Source organism: Rhinopithecus roxellana, chromosome 6 (genome assembly GCF_007565055.1).
Source record: "Rhinopithecus roxellana isolate Shanxi Qingling chromosome 6, ASM756505v1, whole genome shotgun sequence".
In the NCBI taxonomy this organism is placed as follows: domain Eukaryota; kingdom Metazoa; phylum Chordata; class Mammalia; order Primates; family Cercopithecidae; genus Rhinopithecus; species Rhinopithecus roxellana.
In genome coordinates this window covers 131,895,189-131,909,429 of record NC_044554.1, presented here as the reverse complement: position 1 = coordinate 131,909,429, position 14,241 = coordinate 131,895,189, and the positions used below count along the sequence as shown (strand labels likewise).

The 14,241-nt window shown below is 36.4% G+C and overlaps 1 protein-coding gene and 1 pseudogene across 8 annotated transcripts in view; one reads left to right on the top strand and one right to left on the bottom strand.

The window, feature by feature from the left end:
• Positions 1-14,241, bottom strand: part of PHF14 (PHD finger protein 14) — a 196,197-nt gene that overhangs the window by 156,658 nt on the left and 25,298 nt on the right. The window lies entirely within an intron of this gene.
• LOC104655120 lies at positions 6,664-7,125 on the top strand (annotated as a pseudogene).

The window sequence follows — 14,241 nt, the reverse complement described above, 5'->3', positions numbered from 1 at the left end:
AGTAACACAATGAAATAAATGACATTTTAAAAAATAGTTTTAGTCCTACTATAAAAGCATTAAAGGTGGGAAAACAATAAAATTTTAATTTAAAAAATATTTAAAAATAGGCTGGGCACAGTGGCTCATGCCTGTATTCCCAGCACTTTGGGAGGCCAAGGTGGTCAGATCACCTGAGGTCAGGAGTTCTAGAAAAGCCTGGCCAACATGGTGAAACCTCATCTCTACTAAAAACTCAAAAATTGTCCAGGCGTGGTGGCAGGCATCTGGAATCCCAGCTACTCGAGAAGCTGAGGCAGGAGAATAGCTTGAACCTAGGAGGCAGAAGTTGCAGTGAGTGAGCCAAGATTGCGCCACTGCACTCCAGCCTGGGTACCAACAGCAAAATTCCATCTCATAAAAAATAAAAATATAAAACATAAAAATGTAAGTTGTCATTAAAGAATTTAGATTAGTTAATTATTGGTTGGTAAATACTTACTGAGGTCCCTTTGTACCAGGTACTAAAAATATATATATAAAAGACCAAACTCATGCAAAACAAACATACAAACAAAAAAGTCTTTGATCTAATTTTGGAGGTGGCAGATTGTAATATAAACAGGTATAATACAATTGTAAAAGCAAAGTTACACACCTAAAACTATAGAACAGTTTGAAAAGTTCAGAGTAATAACGTTAGACAGAGTTCCACGCACAACTGAGCCAATCTCTAATTATATGATGTATTTAATCTGTTTAAAAATTTTAAATTATTCTGTCTTCTGTGAAAATTTGCCTATAACTGAAATGGATGAAAACAGTATGTCATTCTCTTTTTTTCTTTTATCACTCACAAAACTAAATATTCTGAGAGGAGTTCATCATATTACTTAGGCAGCTAATGTAATAAAAATCCTTAAAGATTCTCTTGAACACCCCCAACCAACAAGATAATCTGGCAATGTTCTTTACATTTTAGAGTAGGACATGTTATACTTCAGTTCAACTGCCCTCCAATGATCAAAAGCAAAGTTTCCTTATATACATCTCTGGAATTACAAGTTACAGTTGACAATGGAACAACACAGGTTTGAACTGGTCAAGTGCACTTATACGCAAATTTCTTTCCACACAATACGGAGTGAAAATACACTTGTGGGATACACAACTCACACATACAAAGCATCAACTTTTCATCAACCCAAATTCCCCAAGTCCAACTGTGGGACTTGAATATGGGCTAACTTTGGTATCTGCAGGGGTCCTGGAACCAATCCCCTAGAATCAATCACCCTATACTGAGGGGTGACTGTATATTTAAAGTTACTATTTAGGCTTCTAAATCTGCCTAAAATTTTTATAAAGTCAAAGTATTTTCCTTGATTCTGAGTTTAAAAGAGTAGATTATTTATCAAAGCTGCAATAAGAAATTCAGGCAGGACTTCATTGACAATATCTTGGTAAATCAGGTTTTGATCATTAAAATTCCTACAACTCAATTTTGTCTACGAACTCAGCATTGCTGAGGCTGTCAGTACCTGAGAAACCAACAAAATCTGCTAGTAAGCAATGTCACATCCATAATCATAAATAACTTTCTCAGGATCAAGATGCCTAGAAGTTTGTATTACTACCACCAAAGTATAATAAACATGGAATCTGATAAATGGAAATTGAAAAGTTCTGAGACAGTATTTCATTCAGACTATAAAAAACCATGCTGAACTACTTACTGATAACCAACAATAAAGTACACTTCTCTACTGATGATAGTCATGACTCCTAAATAGATTTCTTTTTCCCAAATGGTGATAGACACACACTAACTTCTCATTATCAAATTTCCCTTCCTCTAAAAAGGAACGCACTGCCCTTATGTAAAACATCCTTCAAAGAAACAATTTAAAGCATATATAATAATGAATACATTGCAACTTAATTCTAGTCCTGATGTATCACCTGTAGGTTTGGGCATTTCTCCAGTCTCCTAAAGACACATGTATTACAACTCAAGATAGGTCATTTCTAAAGATGAAATAGCAACCATCCCAACATCCTTTTGACCAGGTTTATTCTAAGAGGGTAGGTCTTGGTGCCAAGTTCTAAGGGGCACCCAAAGTAACCCCCAATAAACTGATGACATTAAATAAGCCACGATGAGAAACATTTAACATGATTGTCTCCTAAAAGACTTTAGCCAACATAAGATCATGTGATTATTTGAACTGGTAAACACTAACCAGACAACCATGAGCCTAAATTGGAGAGTGACCTCTCACAGCCATCAAAGAAATTCAAACTAAAATAAATAAATAACTACAGTATATAAATGAATGAATACTGAGTTAAACAAATCAGCCATGAGAAAGAAAAAGAGACATATACAATTAGTAAATAATTTTAAATTACGAACATTAATTAACTAGATTTCATTATATGTCAATGGTTACATGTATTTCATTAAAACACTACTTACCTAATATATATCTAAATTAAAATAGCCTAATAGTAAGCAAAAAACTAAAAAGTTGGTTTGCAACTATGACTTACACAAGCTGCTTCAAGCAACTGTTTAATTGTTATCCTTTGCTATTCAAAGCTTTTATAACATTGAATTTTAATAAAATCTGAAAGTCAGCCAAGCCTTGTAGTTCATGCCTGCCATCCCAACGCTTTGGGAGGCTGAGGCAGGATGATCGCTTGAGCCCAGGAGTTTGAGACCAGCCTGGGCAACATAGTGAGGCCCTGTCTCTACAAAAAACACAAAACAGAGTTTAGCCAAGCATGGTGGCACACACCATAGTCTCAGCTGCTAGAGAGGCTGAGGTGGGAGAATCACTTTAGCCTGGGATGTGGAGGGTGCAGTGAACCAGTCTGGGCAACAGAGCAAAAATCTCGTCTCAAAAAAGTATATATATTTTTTCAGATTATACATGTGTGTATATATATTATACATAATATATGGATTTATTTCATATATACTATGTTAATAGTTATGCTAAATGTAGTTAAAATAGCTATAAATTAAACTATATAATTAATTTCATTTAATATTTTAATATACTTTAATACATAACTATAACATATGTACACAAACAATCTGAAAGTCATACAAAATGTCAAAGAAAATACTTAAAAGGAGTTAGACTGTAACACACAAGATAAGCAAAGGAATCAAAACTCATTAATTTCTTTAATGTCATTAAATTGTGGTTGGCAATCATCATCTTCATCACCTTGTCTAGATATGTATTATTTTAAATGCACTGTCATAAAATTAAAAGGAAATACAATTTTCTTCTTGGGATCAGTTTTATTTCCAACAAAAGAGCAAAACGTTATATTCAAAGAAAAATCATAAAACAAAACAATAATCATCAATCTATTTTCTCAATGCTATGCAATACCACATGGGAAAAAATACATATTTTCTTTACAAAATAATGTTCCTTTGAAACAAATTCAAACTAGATAAAATCTGCATTCACAGAAGTAGGCAATTACCAAGAGAATAAAGCCCTTAAGGAGCTATCCAATTTATTAACTTCATTCAGGCAAATCAAGGTAAATCACAGCAGTTTACTTTTTTAGAATAAAGAAAATTTTCAATTACATTTCTAAAGAATATTCCACACACACAGCAAACGTGCACATTTGCACAGAGTTTTAAACCTCCTACAAACAATCTCAGGAATGATTCTGAAATCCATTCCCAGGAAATTCTTCCTTTGTAATCTGGAAGACTGGTGTTGTGCAAGTTCAAAGAACAACCAGCAAGTATGTACGTATTTTTTCTTCAGCTTCGCTGTCCCTGAAAAATGATCCATACTGTGTCATTATCTTTATAGAGTTCTTTACTTGCCACTTTTACCTGCCACTTATCCCATATTTCTCTGTCATACCTGTTGGGTTTACTGAGATCTAGACCAAAGTTCTAGCACTGTGTATCTGCTCCAATTCATTTTAATTAGTGACTAAATACATTCTAAAATCTTTCTATCTTCCATATAAAACATGAGTATGGGAAAAAATATTTTCTTTTTCATATGGGTAAACAAAATAAACAATGTATGAACACCTAAAACTCATTTCATATGTGCTCAATGTGTTTCCAATGGGTAATATTGGAAGACACATTTCTATGGCCATTTAGTGAGGATCAATCTTTGACTAATATATGCTATGTACACAACTCACATTTAAGAAAAAAATGTGTTTACAATTGTTTTGAGTTGTACAAAGGTATGGATAATTTCAATCAGTGGAAATGTTCCTCATTCAGCTTTTCACAGAGGGGCCAGTGGACTTTCAGTCTTCCACCTTCTAGCTATGCAACTTTGAACAAACCAAATCTCTGAAGCTTAGTTACTTCATCTGCAGTATGTGTTTAATAATATTTATCCTAATTATATTTCAGTATATATAAAACAGGTATATAAAAGTTGTCATTTAAAAACTTAAAACACTTTTTCTGTACTTAATATATCATTAGACTTTTGACTATGAAATTCATCAATAAAAAATATTTTTTTTAATTTTTTTTTTTTTTTTTTGAGATGGGAGTTTCACTCTGTCGCCCAGGCTGCAGTAAAGTGGCATGATCTCGGCTTACTGCAAGCTCCGCCTCCAGGTTCACGTCATTCTCCTGCCTCAGCCTCCAGAGTAGCTGGGACTACAGGTGCTCACCACCATGCCGGGCTAATGTTTTTGTATTTTTAGTAGAGACAGGGTTTCACCATGTTAGCCAGGATGGTCTCGATATCCTGACCTCGTGATTCACCCACCTTGGCCTCCCAGAGTGCTGGGATTATAGGTGTGAGCCACCACATCTGGCCAAAAAAAGATTTTAAAATGAGTAATATTGTTTACGAGAAAGACAGTACCTACAACATGCATAATACTTGTCAGAAACATATCCTAATGCAGTGGCACCAAGGACTGGTTTCATGGAAAACAATTTTTCCATGGATGGGACAAGGGGATTATTTTGGATGAAACTGTCCTACCTCAGATCATCAGGCATCACGTTCTCATAAGAAGTATGAAACCTAGATCCCTCACATGTGCAGTTCACAATAGTGTTTGCGCTTCCATGAGAATCCAACGCTGCCACTGATCTGACAGGAGGTGGAGCTCAGGCAGTAATGCTCGCTCACCAGCCGCTCACCCCCTGCTGTGAGGCCCAGTTCCTAACAGGCCAAGGACCAGTACCACCTGGTTGGGGACCCCTGTCCTAAAGCATAAAAGAAGTAAAGTACCAAATGGTTATAACTTGAACATATTCTACTATCCAGTAAACACTCCTAAGGATATCTTTTTGCATACACTAAAAAACAAAAATGGCCTTGGGCTAGGCTAACAGTAAACTGAAAAATAGGGGGAAACATCTCTTAGTAAGCCTTATCTCGTTTAATGAATAGCAACTAAACCTGAGGGCAACTGCTGGTAAGTACACTACCTAACTTCTGTCATGTACTAACATATACCTGATATTTTCCTTCAGACACACTGCAATCAGGATATCAGGATAAGTGACATCATGGTCAGAGGTACCCTAATATTAGAAGATCTTCCCACAAAGATATTTATACTAAGTGAGACACTGCAGCCCTCAAATTTCAAAAAGAAAAGAGATTTAGATGAAGCAAGCACTCTGAAAAGTAATTACAGTAAACAATTATAAATTCAATAAGCAAAATTTGGCATACTATCTTTTAGCAAAATCTCAACTTAAAAATCTTTATGCAATTACTTGAGAATAAGCATATTTCTCAAAAAAATAGAAGATAAAAGAAATGCAACAAAATACTATGGCTGTCTGGATATTAGGACAATTAGGAATGTTTTTCTTCTCTCTGTTCTATATTTTCCACATTTTATTTAATATTCATGTATTATGATAGGCAAACAGTTTTCTCTAAATTAAGTATTCATGAAGTTCATATTTAATCATGAGATGTTTTTTAAAAATTGCATGGCTGAATTACAATATGGAAGTCTGTCACTGTAAGCACGTGAATTTAAGAACAAAAGGCTCTAGCAACACTAGCTGCTTATTACACTTTTAAAAATGTCCCTTTCTTTGGACTGAGTTTTAGATAAAAATTCATTTTGAAACTTAAAAGCTAGTTTCAAAAGAGTTAAAGGGAAAAAAAAATCTACAGGTGTTAACTGTACAGAAAATTGTAAACAACAAAAAAAATCACAAAGTTAAAGGATACAGAACAAGATGGAAACATAAAAAAAATTTGCAAGGATGGAAAATATTTGCAACACGTAACAGACAAAGAACATTAAAAAAAGAATTCCAATAAGTCAATGAGAAAAGAGACAAAGATAACCTAATGACTAAGCTTGTCTTTTTTTTTTTTTTTTGAGACGGAGTTTCGCTCTACCCAAGCTGGAGTGCACTGGCGCGATCTCGGCTCACTGCAACCTCCGCCTCCTGGGTTCAAGCAATTCTCCTGCCTCTGCCTCCCGAGTAGCTGGGATTACAGGCGCCCACCACCACACCTGGCAAATTTTTTGTATTTTTAGTAGAGAAGGGAGTTTCACCACGTTAGCCAGGCTGGTCTCAAACTCCTGACCTCAGGTGATCCACATGCCTTGGCCTCCCAACGTGCTGGGATTACAGGCGTGAGCCACCACGCGAGGCCAAGAAATGACTATGCTTTTCACAAGATGGCACCGAAAGTGAAGGAAGCTCCTGCCCCTCCTAATGCTGAAGCCAAACTGAAGGCTTTGAAGGTCAAGAAGGCAGTGTTGAAAGGTGTCCACAGCCACCAAAAAAAGATCTGCATGTCACCCACCTTCCAGCAGCCCAAGACACTGAGACTCCGGAGGCAGCCCAGATATCCTCGGAAGAGTGCCCCCTGGAGAAACAAGCTTGACTATTACACTATCAAGTTTCTGCTGACCACTGAGTCGGCCATGAAGAAGATAGAAGACAACAACACACTTGTGTTCATTGTGGATGTTAAAGCAAACAAGCACCAGATCAAACAGGCTGTGAAGAAGCTCTATGACATTGATGTGGTCAAGGTCAACACCCTAATTCGGCCTGATGGAGAGAAGACGAGATATGTTCGACTGGCTCCTGATTACAATGCTTTGAATGTTGCCGACAAAATTGGGATCATCTAAACCCGGTCCAGCTGGCTAATTCTAAATATATGTATATGTTTTCACCAGAAAAAAAAAGAAAATAAATGACTAAGAAAATGACAGGCAAGTAAGAGAAAACAAAATGTGGCAATTGGCCACAAGATACCAAACTTAATTCTTAATAAGGTGAATGCACATTGTAATAAAGAGATTATATCCAAAAGAATAAAATAAAATTTACAAATATGCAATGTTATCAAGCAGTTTGTGCATTGTTGGTAATTACTACAGTTTTTTTGGTAGTCAATCTGGAAATGGTTTTTAAAAGTTTAAATACACTTATCTTTTGACTCAGAAATTTTACTTCCCTGTAATCCCAGCACTTTGGGAGGCCAAGGTGGGCAGATCACAAGGTCAGGAGATCAAGACCATCCTGGCCAACATGGTGAAATCCCGTCTCTACTCAAAACACAAAAACTAGCTGGGCGTAGTGGCACACAACTGTAGTCCCAGCTACTCAGGAGGCTGAGGCGGGAGAATTGCTTGAACCCAGGAGGCAGAGGTTGCAGTGAGCCAAGATCGCACCTTTGTACTCCAGCCTGGCGACAGAAAGAGACTTTGTCTCAAAAAAATAAAAGAAATTTTACTTCTAGGTATCTATCCCACAGAAATTATTACATACATATACATGGCACATGTTTGTCAGCACTATACATGAGTCAAAAACTTGAAACAAAAAAATAAGTACATTATGGTTGAGCCATTCTATGTATCATTAAAAAGAATGAAATATCCCATATACACTGACATGAGAAGAATTACAGAATTAACAGATGAGTGAAACAAAGCAAGTTTGCAGAAAAATATCTTTGCGATTTATCCAATTTATTTAGAGGTGGAGAGAGAAAAGTGGTGGACAGAACAAAGAAAGAGTAAGAGAGAGAGAGAGAAGTGTTTGTGTATATACAAGAGCCTGCTTAAAGGACTCTCACTGGTCAAATTTGGACAATGTAACAAGTATCAGAAACAGCAATCAGTTAACAAATTATAACATATGAGGTCATGGTAATACTGAAAAGGAAAAAAGGGGGAGAGAATTTCTTTACACAGTAAATGCTTCCTAATAAATGTAGGAGGAATTAGAATTAGAATTAGCAAATTTCCATCTTGCAGCCCACATATGTAATCAGTGTAATTGTAATCAGTGACTTTAACAAGGATGCTAAAACTATTAAGTGGAAAGTTGCTAGAGAACGGCATATTAACAAAGTCTCAAAATTATTACCCCACAGATTTCTCATTAATTACAAATAGAAAAAAAAAAAAAACCTTTAAAATTAAGAGGTCTGTGGTTGACACCACCTGAACTATCACCAATAATGCAATAAATTGACATTAGACTTTTTTTTTTTTTTTTTTGAGACAGAATCTCACTCTGTTGCCCAGGCTGGAGTGCAGTGACACAATCTTGGCTTACTGTAACCTCCACCTCCCAGATTCAAGCTATTCTCATGCCTCAGCCTCCCAACTAGCTGGGATTACAGGCTAATTTTTGTATTTTTGGTAGAGACGGGGTTTTGTCATGTTGGCCAGGCTGGTCTCGAACTCCTGACTTCAAGTAATCCACCCACCTTGGCCTCCCAAAGTGCTGGGATTACAGGCGTGAGCCACCGCACCCGGCTACATTATACATCTTACAAAAAATACGCTTACAAAAAAAAAAAAGTTTAAACTGAATCTAATCACAAGAAAACAATAAGATATATCCAGACTGAGAGATATTCAGTATGACATTATAAAAACTAAGATTCTTCAATATGTCAACATCATGAACACCATCAAAAGGCAGAAAAATTGTTCTAGATTAATGGAGACTAAAGAGATATAACACAAGTACAACTCACGGTACCTGAATGGATCCGGTGGGGTGTGGAGAAACCATAGTGATAATAGAGGTATAGAGATTATAAGAAGAGTGTGCGTATTATTGACTATTAAATTAAAAATATATATTTGTGTATACGCATGAGCAAGCAAAAAAAAAAAAAAAAAAAAAAAAAAAAAAGCCTGGAAGAACAAACACAAACACTAAAGTTTTAAGCATATTTACCTCTAGGTGGTATAATTATGAGAGATGTTTTCTTTTTCTTTTTTTTTTTTTTGAGACAAAGTCTTCCTCTGTAGCCCACACTGGAATGCAGTGGTGCAATCTTGGTTCACTGAAGCCTCGAACTCCCTGGCTCAAGTGATCCTTTGCCTCAGCACCTCAAGTAGTTGGGACTACAGGCCCGAGCCACCACACCTGGCTAACTTGTATTTTTTGTAGAGACCGGGTTTCACCACATTGCCCAGGCTGGTCTCAAATGCCTAAGCTCAAGTGATCCACCCACCTCAGCCTCCCAGATTGCTGGGATTACAAGTGTGAGTCACCATGCCCAACTGGGAGATGTTTTCTTAGCTTATTTCTACTGATGTTTTCTACAATGGACATATATCTACATAATAAAATAAAGTTTAAAAACCCCTGGTACACAAGGTACCAGGGACAGATGGGGTAGATTCACACCAAATTGTTAACAGTGATTCCCTATGCAAAAAGAAGTAGAGTTGAGACAGAAAGCATAACTATTTTATATATCTGCTCATGTGTTACTTATAATTAAGAAAAAATATTTGAATGAATTAAGATTTTTCAAGGTAATAAACTTGTACTGTGTATGGGATTCATGCTAAACGTAAATTTTAGCTGTTCTTCTCACAAAAACAAAAATGAGTAAGTTCTGCAGAAGGATGGACTTGGTAAACTTTTTAAAAATTGGGTAATTATGTGAGATGATGGATATGTTCATTTCCTTCACTACAGTAACCTTTTTACTGTTTATATGAATCCCATAACAACACACTGTATACCTTAAATATACACAATAAAATCTTAAAAATTAAATTAAAAATAAGATTTTTCAAATATCCAAATAACAGGAACACAAATGGCAAACACTAGCTTAACGTCTATATATTTAGGTTACATTTGTGGAACAAGAGGAATCTGGGTAAAAGGAAAAGCATATATGAAAGACCCCAAACACTGGAGAAAAAGGCAAGTGGTATGGGATCCCAGAGAGTCTTGCTAGTAGTGTGAACTTTATTTTTAAGGGACTGATTTTAAGCAGAAAATAATATGTCTTGCTATTAGCGTGAACTTTATTTTTAAGGGACTGATTTTAAGCAGAAAATAATATGAACAGCACTTTGGGAGGCCAAGGGGGGCAGACCATGAGGTCAGGAGATCAAGACCATCCTGGCCAACATGGTGAAACCCCATCCCTACTAAAAATACAAAAATCAGCTGGGTGTGGTGGTGCATGCCTGTAATCCCAGCTACTCGGGAGGCTGAGGCAGGAGAATCACTTGAACCCGGGAGGCAGAGATTACAATGAACCGAGATCATGCCACTGCACTCCAGCCTGGCTACACAGCGAGACTCCGTCTCAAAAAAAAAAAAAAAAGAAAGAAAGAAAAATCAACCTGAAGACAGTAGAAGAGCTGGAGCAAGAGAAGGCACATCTGTTTAGCAGATACTACCCAAACTTCCATCTGCACTGACCTTCAACCTTCTATTGGCGCTCACATCGTTACTTTTTGTCATCAGCATTTCATTTTTGCCTCTTCTTTCCTGTGCTTGCCCTAACCATTATTAAGAGGAATAAAAAATATGAATTTTTGGCCGGGCACGGTGGCTCACACCTATAATCCCAGCACTTTGGGAGGCAGAGGTAGGTGGATCACCAGAGGCGGAGGAGTTCGAGACCAGCCTGACCAACATGGAGAAACCCTGTCTCTAATAAAAATACAAAAAGTTAGCCGGGCATGGTGGTACATGCCTGTAGTCCCAGCTACTCTGGGAGGCTGAGGCAGGAGAATTGCTTGAACCCAGGCGGTGGAGGTTGCAGTGAGCTGAGATCGCTCCATTGCACTTCAGCCTGGGCAACAAGAGCAAAACTCCGTTTCAAAATAAATAAATAAATAAAATAAAAAGTCTTAATTTTTAGAAACCTCATTGTCAACCTTATACTTGCCTTATACCAGGAACCATGTTTCATTCTACATTGCTCTGGCTCCTCCCATGATCTATACCTGTGGCTGTCTAAGCTCCAGCATGACATCATCCACATTGTAGAGTTCCTTTTATCGCCCCATTCTTACTTTCTTCTAAACCAATGTCTCCCAAAGGATGATCCTCCCCATCTCCTACATGAGGAATCTTGAAGCACCTTTTAAAATTATACACACATTAGGGGAGGCTGAGGCAGGAGAATCACTTGAAGTCAGGAGGTGGGGGTTGCAGTGAGCCAAAATTGCGCCACTGCACTCCAGCCTGGGCAACAGAGTGAGACTCTGTCTCAAAACAAACAAACAAGTTAAAAACACACACACATACACACACACACACACACAAACAGAAATAAGGAGTAATTTCCTCAACTAGAGCATACAGAAACTCTACAAAAAAACCTATAGCTAACATCATACTTAATGATGAGAAACTAGAAGCTTGCCCACAAAGATAAGGTATGAAGCAAGGATGTTCTCTGTCACTACTGTTTTTTAGACAAGAAAGGGAAATAAAAATATACACACTGGAAAGAAAGAAAGAAAATCATCTTTGCTTTCAAATGACTTGACTGTCTAAGTAGAAAATCTGGAAGAATAGTCAAAAATTTCCTGGAACTAAAAAGCAATTATAGCAAGACTGCAGCATACAAGTTAATATACAAAAGCCAATTTCTTATGAAAGCAATGAACAAGTAGAATTGAAATTAAAAACAAAATACCACTTACATTAGCACCCCCCAAAAAATACTTAGATATAAATCTAACAAAACATTGCCAAGATCTCTATGAAGAAAACTATAAAACTCTGATGAAAGAAATCAAATAACTAAATAAATAAATGTTTACTATGTTCATGAATAAAAAAGCTCAATATTGTCAAGATGCCATTTCTTCCCAACTTGATCTATAGATTCTATACAATCCCAATCAAAATTCCAGCATGTAATTTTGTAGATATTGCAAACTGACTCTAAAGTTTACATGGAGAAGCAAAAACCCAGAAGAGCTAATATAATATTGAAGGAAAAAAAACAAGTCAAAGGGGTAACACTACTCAATTTTAAGACTTACTATGAAGCTGCAGTAATCAAGACAGTGTGGTATTAATCAAAGAACAAATAGGTCAGTCGACGAACAAACTGAGCCCAGAAAAAGACCCAAATAAATACAGTCAACTGATCTTTGACAAAGGAGCAAAGGCAATACAACGGAGCACAGACAGCTTTTTTAACAAATGGTGATAGAACAACTGAACACACATGTGCAAAATAATTAATTCGGAGACAGACCTTATACTCATAACAAAAATTAATTCAGACCCCAAATGTGAAAGGCAAAATTGTAAAAATTTTAAAATTTTTAATTAAGAAAATTTACAATTAAAAAATTATAAAACTAGAAACTAACATGGGAGAAAATCTAGATAACCTTAACCATAGCAACGACTTTTTAGATACAAGACCAAAAGCATAATAAAGAAAACAAATAATTTATAAGTTGGACTCCATTAAAATGTAAAACTTCTGCTCTGTGAGAGATACTGTCAAGAGAGTAAAAAGACAAGCTACAGACTGGGAGAAAATATTTGCAAAAGACCTATCTGATAAAGAACTGTTATCCAAAATATACAAGGAACTCTTAAAACTTAACAATAAGAAAACAACCCAATTTTTTAAAGTGGGCAAAAGATCTGAATAGACACCTCATCCAAGAAGATATACAAAAGGCAAATAAGGGTCGATGTGGTGGCTCACGCCTGTAATCCCAGCACTTTGGGAGGCCAAAGCAGACGGATCACTTGAGGTCAGGAGTTTGAGACCAGCCTGGCCAACATGGCGAAATCCCATCTCTACTAAAACTAAAAAATCAGCCAGGTGTGGTGGTGTGCGCCTGTAATCCCAACTATACAGGAAGCTGAGACACGAGAATCACAGGAACCTAGAAGACAGAGGTTGCATTGAGCCAAGATTACCCCCACTGCACTCCAGCCGGAACAACAGAGCAAGACTCCATCCAAAAAAACCCAAAAAGGCAAATGAGCATATGAAAAGATACTCCACATCATACAACAGAAACTCCAATCATACAACATACAAAATCAATCATACAACAGAAACTCCAAAATTTAAAAGGGAAATGGGAAATTATTTAAACTAGAGGATGAAAGTAATAGCATAATTTTTTTAAGTAAAAATTTATTTTTTACCTTTTTGCATCTTTACTTGGAACATATATACAGTTCACAGAATTCAAACTACTACCGACAAATTAATTATACAACATAAAGATTCACCTAAAGAGGTGAAAGACTATTCAGCTTCCCTATTTATGCATCAATTTCCCTCTCCTTCTCTAACTTTCTTCCTTCTCTGTAATAAAAATAGGTCTCCAATTCTCATTAACTAGTTTTGGGAATTAAATGAGTTATCATTAGCAAAGTCTCAAACATATTTATAACTTGGACTGTCATCAAAGCCAGTTAAATCAATTACACAAGAAGAGTTGTTACATGACTTTATATAGATACAACATCCTGTTGACTTAATTGGCATTACCACTCAGCTTGATCATCTCATTTGTCTGCCTTGATTCAGACTTTTTAAATGTTTCTGAAAATCAAAGCTACTTTCGAAAGAAGGTAGATTTTCCGGTACTGAGGCTATTCATCTGAAGCAGGAGTCCTATTATGAACTTTTAATAGCTGTAAGCATGTCAGTGGAACTAATATTGTGCCCTTACAGAAATCTATGTTTATCTGAAGAATGAAATCTACTGGGAAAGAACTCATCCTAAGTTAAGAGTCCAAGGAGCAAAACATGACTCAAAAACAGACCAGAGAGTGAGTTTCATTTTGAAATTTACATAGAACTAGTCCCCAGTGGGCTCAAGCTTGTGTCCTAAAGTAAAAGCTATAGTAAAAGAGTTGCTTAACTATTATAGATGTGAGACATTGAGACCACAAGGCATCAGCAGCCCAAGTATCAGCAACAAGAGACAGTACCCTCAAAGCAGATGAGGAACTATATATTCAAATATCTCCAG